The sequence below is a fragment of the Pan paniscus genome, chromosome 15 (assembly GCF_029289425.2).
Source record: "Pan paniscus chromosome 15, NHGRI_mPanPan1-v2.0_pri, whole genome shotgun sequence".
NCBI classification, from domain to species: Eukaryota; Metazoa; Chordata; class Mammalia; order Primates; family Hominidae; genus Pan; species Pan paniscus.
In genome coordinates this window covers 74,575,770-74,582,774 of record NC_073264.2, presented here as the reverse complement: position 1 = coordinate 74,582,774, position 7,005 = coordinate 74,575,770, and the positions used below count along the sequence as shown (strand labels likewise).

General features: G+C 46.4%; 1 protein-coding gene across 44 annotated transcripts in view; it reads left to right on the top strand.

Moving 5' to 3' along the window:
- The first annotated feature begins 5,568 nt into the window (after positions 1 to 5,568).
- NUMB (NUMB endocytic adaptor protein) overlaps positions 5,569 to 7,005 on the top strand; it is a 192,234-nt gene continuing 190,797 nt past the window's right edge. For 14 of the 44 annotated variants that reach the window (XM_063596312.1, XM_055097812.2, XM_055097800.2 and 11 more), the window contains exon 1: positions 5,682 to 5,804. The gene's annotated coding sequence lies outside the window, so the exon portion shown is untranslated. Of the gene's footprint in view, positions 5,805 to 5,930; positions 6,126 to 7,005 lie in introns of those variants that run through there. The other 30 variants (XM_063596314.1, XM_055097813.2, XM_055097802.2 and 27 more) reach the window with 12 other exon arrangements.

The following is a 7,005-nucleotide window of genomic DNA, read 5'->3' as shown; positions in this document are numbered from 1 at the left end:
GAGCTACCGTGCCTGGCTATTAATAATGTTAACAATAACTAATGATTATTGAGCATTTATTACATGTCAGGTCCTGAATTATGTATATTATTTCATTTACTCCTCATAAAAGGGTTCCTTCTAGGAGCTAGGGGAGAAAACCAGCCATTATATAGTCAATAATAATATTAATGGTAATAATAGTTATTATATATAACAGTTATATATTACATAACATATGCTGGCCCTGAATTGAACATATTCTCTAATTTGATTTTTGAATATTTAAAAATATACACATATATTTCTTTTTTTTTTTTTAAGAGATGGAGGAGTCTCACCATGTTGCCCAAGCTGGCCTCAAACCCCTGGCCTCAAGTGAGCCTCCCACCTCAGCCTCCCAAGTAGCTGCCACCATGCAGTCTCTAATTTAAATTTTAAACAAACCCTAGATGTTATTATTATCTTAGAGTAGGCTGCTTCTAAAATAGCTCCCAGTGATCCTCTTGCTGGTCTTTACATCCTTGTGTAATCTCCTTGAGTGTGGGCTGGACCTAATGACTTACTTCTAACTCACCGGATGTGGCAACAGTGATGGGATGTCACATCTGTGATTGGATTATGAAAGACTGTGCCTTCTGTTTTGCTATTACTGTCTTTGGTGAGTCCTCTCTCTTGCTCTTGCTTGCTTGCACTGATGAAGTAAGCTGCCACGTTGTGAGATGCTCAACGAAGAGGCCCATGAGGCAGGGCACCGAGGGAGGCTTCTGGCCAACAGCTCCTGGGGAACTAAGGCCTTAGGAAGTGAGTCCTGCCAACAATAATGAGGTGAGTGAGGCAGGAAGCAGATCTGTCCCAACTGAGCTTGAGATGACTGTGGTCTTATAAGAGACCCAATGCCAGACAGTTGACCCACAGAAACTGAGACGATAAACGTTGTTTTAAGCTACTGAGTTTTGGGGTAATTTGTTATGCAAGACAAGATAGCTAATACATATCTCATTTTATAGATGAAGAAAATGAAGCTTTAGGGTGATGAATCAATGTTCCCCAAATTACACAGTTGGTAAATGGCAGAGCCAAAGCTTTTGGAACATATTAAGTTCGAGGTTCTAGGGTGTGAGTTTAAGTCTGCTTTCTCATGAGGTTCCAAGTGATTGGGACACTGCAGTTCTGGAAGAATTCTACTCTCTGAAATCCTTGGAGGATAGCCATGTTTCCAGGAAACTCTTTGTGTGCATAAAAACAGAGATGGACAAAAGTTTAAATGGTGCTAAGTGCTTTGAGTCGGTCCACTCCCTGCTGCAGAAGAATGGCTGATCCACCCATAGATCTGGTGATAGTAACCAGGAGCTCCAGTCAATAGCACAATGGCAGAACTCAGAGCTACAGCCCATCCATTTTTACAAGCAGTCAAGCCATATTATGTAAAGCAGGTGGAAGGGGGCATACACTTTTCTTGTGGATGAAAATGAATGCATTTAGTAATGAAAATGCATAGTGTGGTATTTAAAAATTACATGAGCTCTGGAATCAAATAACAAATGGTTCTGCCTGAGAGACCAGAACACCTTCTTTCACTGATTTTTTTTTCCTTCACATCCCTGAAACAGAGCCTTGAACTTTGAAACCACAGTGCCTTGTTCCAGCGTGGAAAGCAGCGTGGCACTTCCCGGTGGTGAAAGCACCCCAGCTCGAAAGGGTAAAAACACCTTCTCCCAGATAGTGTCCCTTTGTTTAGCCAGTGCTTTTTGCCAGTGGTCACCTTAAGGAAATCAAATGAAGGTATGCTCCTTGGTTGGCTGCATGAATCTGTCCTTCCTTGTCAGCTTTGCCCAGAGCAGCAGGCTTTGAGCTCTGGGAGGATTTCCAGGTGGCAGCAGAACAACGGTCCCATAGGCTGGAGCCTGGCACGCTTTCCCTTTTACCCAGTGGCAGAGGCTGCACTTTGCTGGTGTAATTATGCAACCTAGTGTAAAGTCCACATGGGTGGGGATAGGGGGTAGGCAAGGCAGGACTGTAAGCTGGCTCAGCACTCTGATTGGGTTTTTTGACTGTTTTTCTAGCTTTTCTTACCCTTTTCTCTCCTGCCCCCTCATCTCCTCCTCCTCCCTCCTTTTCCCTCCCCTTCTCTCTAATCCCTTCATCTTTGTCAGCCTCCACCCTCAGGGATCCCTAACTCAGGAAGCTACCTCTTATCAAATATTTTGGCTTGCCTCCAACTGCTAGTGGCAGGCAGTTCTGGCCCTTGCCTGCTGTCTGAGCGATTTTCTTCTCCACCGGTTGTTTATTTCTCTAATCTAGTTGGAATTGGAATCGTGTGTAGAATCCAGAGGAAGAAAATCCAAAAGCAAAAAATGGATCCTTTCCCTAGTGAGATTGCCCCTGTGGGCTAAAATAGAAATGGAAAGAGACTTGGATTCTTTTCCCTTGAAAAGTGACATTATGAAAGAGCAGGAGAAACAGCATTAGTGTACAGGAAAGCCCAAGGCACACTATATCACTCCTCAGATATTGGACATCACTCTGAGTCCTCTATTTTCTGCTTAATTGGGATTATAAACACTATTTTTGCCCCGAATGTACCTGCCATCTTGGTCGTGCCCAAGTGGCTCTGAACAGATACCATCTGCAGGACCTCCACAGCCAGCCATGCAACAGGAAGCTGCAGACTCCCAGACTCCAGTGTTCTTGCTTTCTGAGAGGGAGCCCTGAGAATGGTAGAGAAGCAAAAAACACAGGAAAGAAAAGAAAAAAGCTGGATGGAGTAATTACATGATAGGGTTACCTTGTGCACGTGAAAGCAAAATGTAGGGATACAAGCAATAACCCCTCCGGTACTGCACAGTCTTTGATAACACAATAGCCTTCTGTTATTTCAAGGCATGTTCCTTGAAACCTTCCTTAAGGTTTTCCCACTACTTACTGGGTTGTAACATATTTATTTTATATGTCCTTTCTTAACTGATATTCACAAAGAATAGGAATGATAGATGTGCGTATATGAGCAAAAGCATTTATACATGCTTTTTTTCTTTTTTTTTTTTTAGTGTATGAAATAGCGGCTGACTTTTGTGACAATTTTCCACCCAGTTTTGTGATAGTAATTTTGCTGCGTTCCTCAACTTAGAGGGCAAGTCCTCTTAGCAAGGCTGGCCTAATTCTATGTTTTCTATGGCACCTAGTCACTATGGCTGTGCAAGAGCCATTATTACCCAAAGTACCATAATAATGGTCATGTCCTCCTATGACGTTATTGTTTCCTATCTGTCAGGACATTAATTGTCTTCTAACTTGCTCTAAAATTGGTAGCATGGCACACTGCCAAGACTAGAGAGAAGCAAGCTGCTGGTGATATATTAAAAGGCTGTGTAAAAGGACATATTGGTATTTGCTTTTTCTTGGGGCATCTTCACATTTGCATTACTTCACATGTTATGGGATGTTAGCTCAGGCTTGCCTTATGTCTTGGCATCTATCTTATCATGGTCAATGTCTGATCTTTCCTTCAGCTGAATGATTCAGACATCTCTAAGTTATTTTGGCTTTTCCACTTTCCTTTCACAGGCTTTTTGTGAGTCATTGAATTGAATGGGAGGTTATTTCTAAATTGGAAGGTGACGAAGAGAGGAGGGGGAGGAAAGTTCCGGAAAATAACTAGGAAAAGGCACTTTATTGTTATGTATAGTTACTGGAGGAATAATTTCTGCTTAGTTTGGTGATAGAAGTATGTACTTTATTTAAACTTGACTAAAAATATAGGCTAGAAAAAAGACAATATTTTTCTGAATAATAAACCATACAGTTTTAGACTCTTTGTAGCTTGCTCTGCAAAGAACAAGGAGGTTAGTAAATAGAAGAAATATGAGACAAAGGGTTAGCAGAAAGAAGAAAGAGACAAAGCACAACATTTCCAAAGTCCACATCCTTGAGGTTAATGCCTCCTTGACAGTGTCTTTTTTTTTTTTTTTTTTTATTAAGACAGAGTCTCACTCTGTTGCCCAGGCTGGGGTGCAGTGGCACCATCTGCAGAGGCAGGGGTTTCACCATGTTGGTCAGGCTGGTCTCAAACTCCTGACCTCAGGTGATCTGCCCGGCTCGGCCTCCCAGAGTGCTGGGATAACAGGCATGAGCCACTGCACGGCCTGACAGTGTCTTAAACTATCCCTGGGTGTTGTTTCATGGCCCATGGGTATATGTATCATAGGTGGGGTTGTGAGAAAGTACATTTAAATCTGATTTAGAAACTGAAAGAGTAATCAGACCAGCATTTTGTTATTTAGGAGCAGGAAAAGTGGGTGAAAAAAAAGGAAAAGCAAAAAGCTAATGATGAATGTATTTCTAGGAGCACAAGAGTTTTTATAGCAACATCAGATTTCTCAAAAATGCCTACTGTGATTTGTACCCAAGTGAATAAAAAATGCAATCATTTATTCTTGTGCATTGTGCCAAGTGAGGAAAAAAAAAAAAAAAAACACAACCCGGCAATTCATTCAATGGCCCTAATTTAGACTGCTAGGAAGAGGTTTAGAAAAAAAAAAGAGAGAGAGAGAGAAGCTTTTAAAGTATCTGACACACAGCTAGTAGGGCTATTTAAGAACTGCTGAACAGAAAAACAAAGTGGCAGTGAGAGGTGGGGGAAAGCAGAATTCTCATTTCCAGAGCATCATAAGGGTATAATGTGGCCCGCTTATTAGAAAGTTGCTGGCCGGGCGCGGTGGCTTACGCCTGTAATACCAGCACTTTGGGAGGCCGAGGCGGGCGGATCACCTGAGGTTGGGAGTTCGAGACTAGCCTGACCAACATGGAGAAACCCCGTCTCATGCCTATAATCCCAGCTACTCGGGAGGCTAAGGCAGGAGAATCGCTTGAACCTGGGAGGCGTAGGTTGCGATGAGCCGAGATAGCACCATTGCACTCCAGCCTGGGCAACGAGAGAAACTCCGTCTCACAAAAAAAAAAAAAAAAAAAAAAAAAAAAAAGTTGCTAATGGCTGTCTGGTCAATTGGCAGGGGTCAGCCAGGAGTGGATCTGGAAGCTGGAGAACTCTCAATACGCCACTTCAGTTTATTGACGACATTTATAATTGCAACCGAAGTTGACTGATTTCTGCTAAATGAAAGTTTGCGCTTTGCGCTTTAGCATTGAGGCTCCTGGAAAGAACTTCAATGAAATTGGATGCATTGAGACCAAAGAAAAGAAGGGGACATTTTTATCTCTCTGATACCTTTCTCCCCAAGGCTTGGAAACACTTCTTAAACACAACCTCTGATGTTGGTGTTTTGTAAGTACTACCCCTATGAATAAAGCTAGCAGAGATAAGCTTCTCCTTGCAGGAAGTGAGCTGGAGAAGTGGAAGAGTTTACAGAGAAAACTCTACAACAAAGAGTTAACCCTTCCCGTGTAACCACGAATGTGAGCGTCTACCCCTCCTTTGCTTTCTACTGCGCAACCAAACTGTGCACAAGCGTGAATCAACCTTAACCGTCACGTCTCTTGCCAGTTAGCTTAACAGACACTTTTAGCAGCCTATCATAACTTCGAATTGCCCAACCCTCAACCAATTACAACTAAAGCTTGGGCTAGGACGCTCCAGGTCCGGGCGGGGGCGAATACCGGGTTTAGGAAAAGGGGCGGTAAAGAGCGATGACGGGCGGGTATACTAAACCAATCAGAGAGGAGAGCTGCCGCCCCACTATCCAATGGATAGGTTAGAAGTATGAAAGAGGGTGGGCCTGTTGTCATGGGGGAGGTGGTGGCGCTTGGTGGCCACTGGCGGCCGAGGTAGAGGCAGTGGCGCTTGAGTTGGTCGGGGGCAGCGGCAGGTGAGTGCCGGTAACGCGGGTCAGAGATCTGGGGGCCGTCGCGGGGCGGAATCTCCAGCTCAGCACTCCGGAGGCGGAGGCCGGAGGAAGGGGGCCTGGACTTCGGGTCGGGGCCCGGGCCGGGGCCGGGGCCAGGGCGGAGGCGGCGGGGGCGGCGGCGAGTTCGCGCTGACTGGGCTAGGGGGAGAATGGCTGGGCTGGCTACAGAGTTCTCCCGAGGAAGGTAGGCTACGGCCGGACACGCGCGAGTCAGGCCAGGAGGTCCGTTGGGACGTCCAGCTGCCCGGTCTAGCGCGCTGACCGGCGGCCACTGTGTGAGGAGTAGGTATCTGAGGAAACGGAAGCGGCCAGGGTCCCAGAGAGGGGGTGACCTGTAACGACCTGCTCCGAGGGCGGGGTGTCTTGGGAATACCCAGGACGGCTTGGGTGCCAGGGAGAAGAGGAACCCGGGAAGCCCGGCAGCGGCCGGTGAGGAGAGAGCGGGGTGGGGGGCAGGGGAACTGGGAGTGGCCCCGGTCCGAGGGAGGTAGGAAGGCCGAGGGTGGCCAGGGTCCCGGGTGACAGGGAGCAGACTTGCTCCAAGTAGGGGCGTCTGAGGAAACGCTCGGAGGGGGTTGAGGACCCTCCTGAGAAAAGCGGCTGTCCAAGGGAGGGGGCTCCTGGAGAGATGAGGAGCAGCGGGTCTTCGGAGGGTCGGACGAGTAGAGATCTTGCACCTCCTGGGGGAGGAACCGGAGCGCCCTGCGCCCCCATAGCTGAGCTGGGATGGGAGACCCAACTGGCCTGGCCGCTCCGGCTCTGAGGATTCCTAGGGGACCAGGAAAGAAGTCCTCGAGGAGTGGCTCGCGTTTGAGACCGGGGTGAGGAGCCAGCAGGGGAGTGGAAGTTCCCTCGGTCGGAGAGGAGTCATGCAAAATGGGACGGAGATGGGCGGAGGTGGGGGAGAATCCCTATAGGAGGGGATAAGGTAGAGAAAGAAAGTTGCCCGAGGAGAGAGTAATGGTTTCGTGGAACTGGCTAGGACAGTAGATATATGAGAAATTAACAGTGAAGCCATGTAGGTTCACAGGTCTTCACAAATAGAAGAAACTTCAGTTTCATAATTAATACCAAGATGACATCTAGGACCAAAGCAAAGCTCCTAAAAGCAAGGTTAAGTGACTTGTTTTAGAAAAGAAATTTGTTTTAGGATGATGGCAGT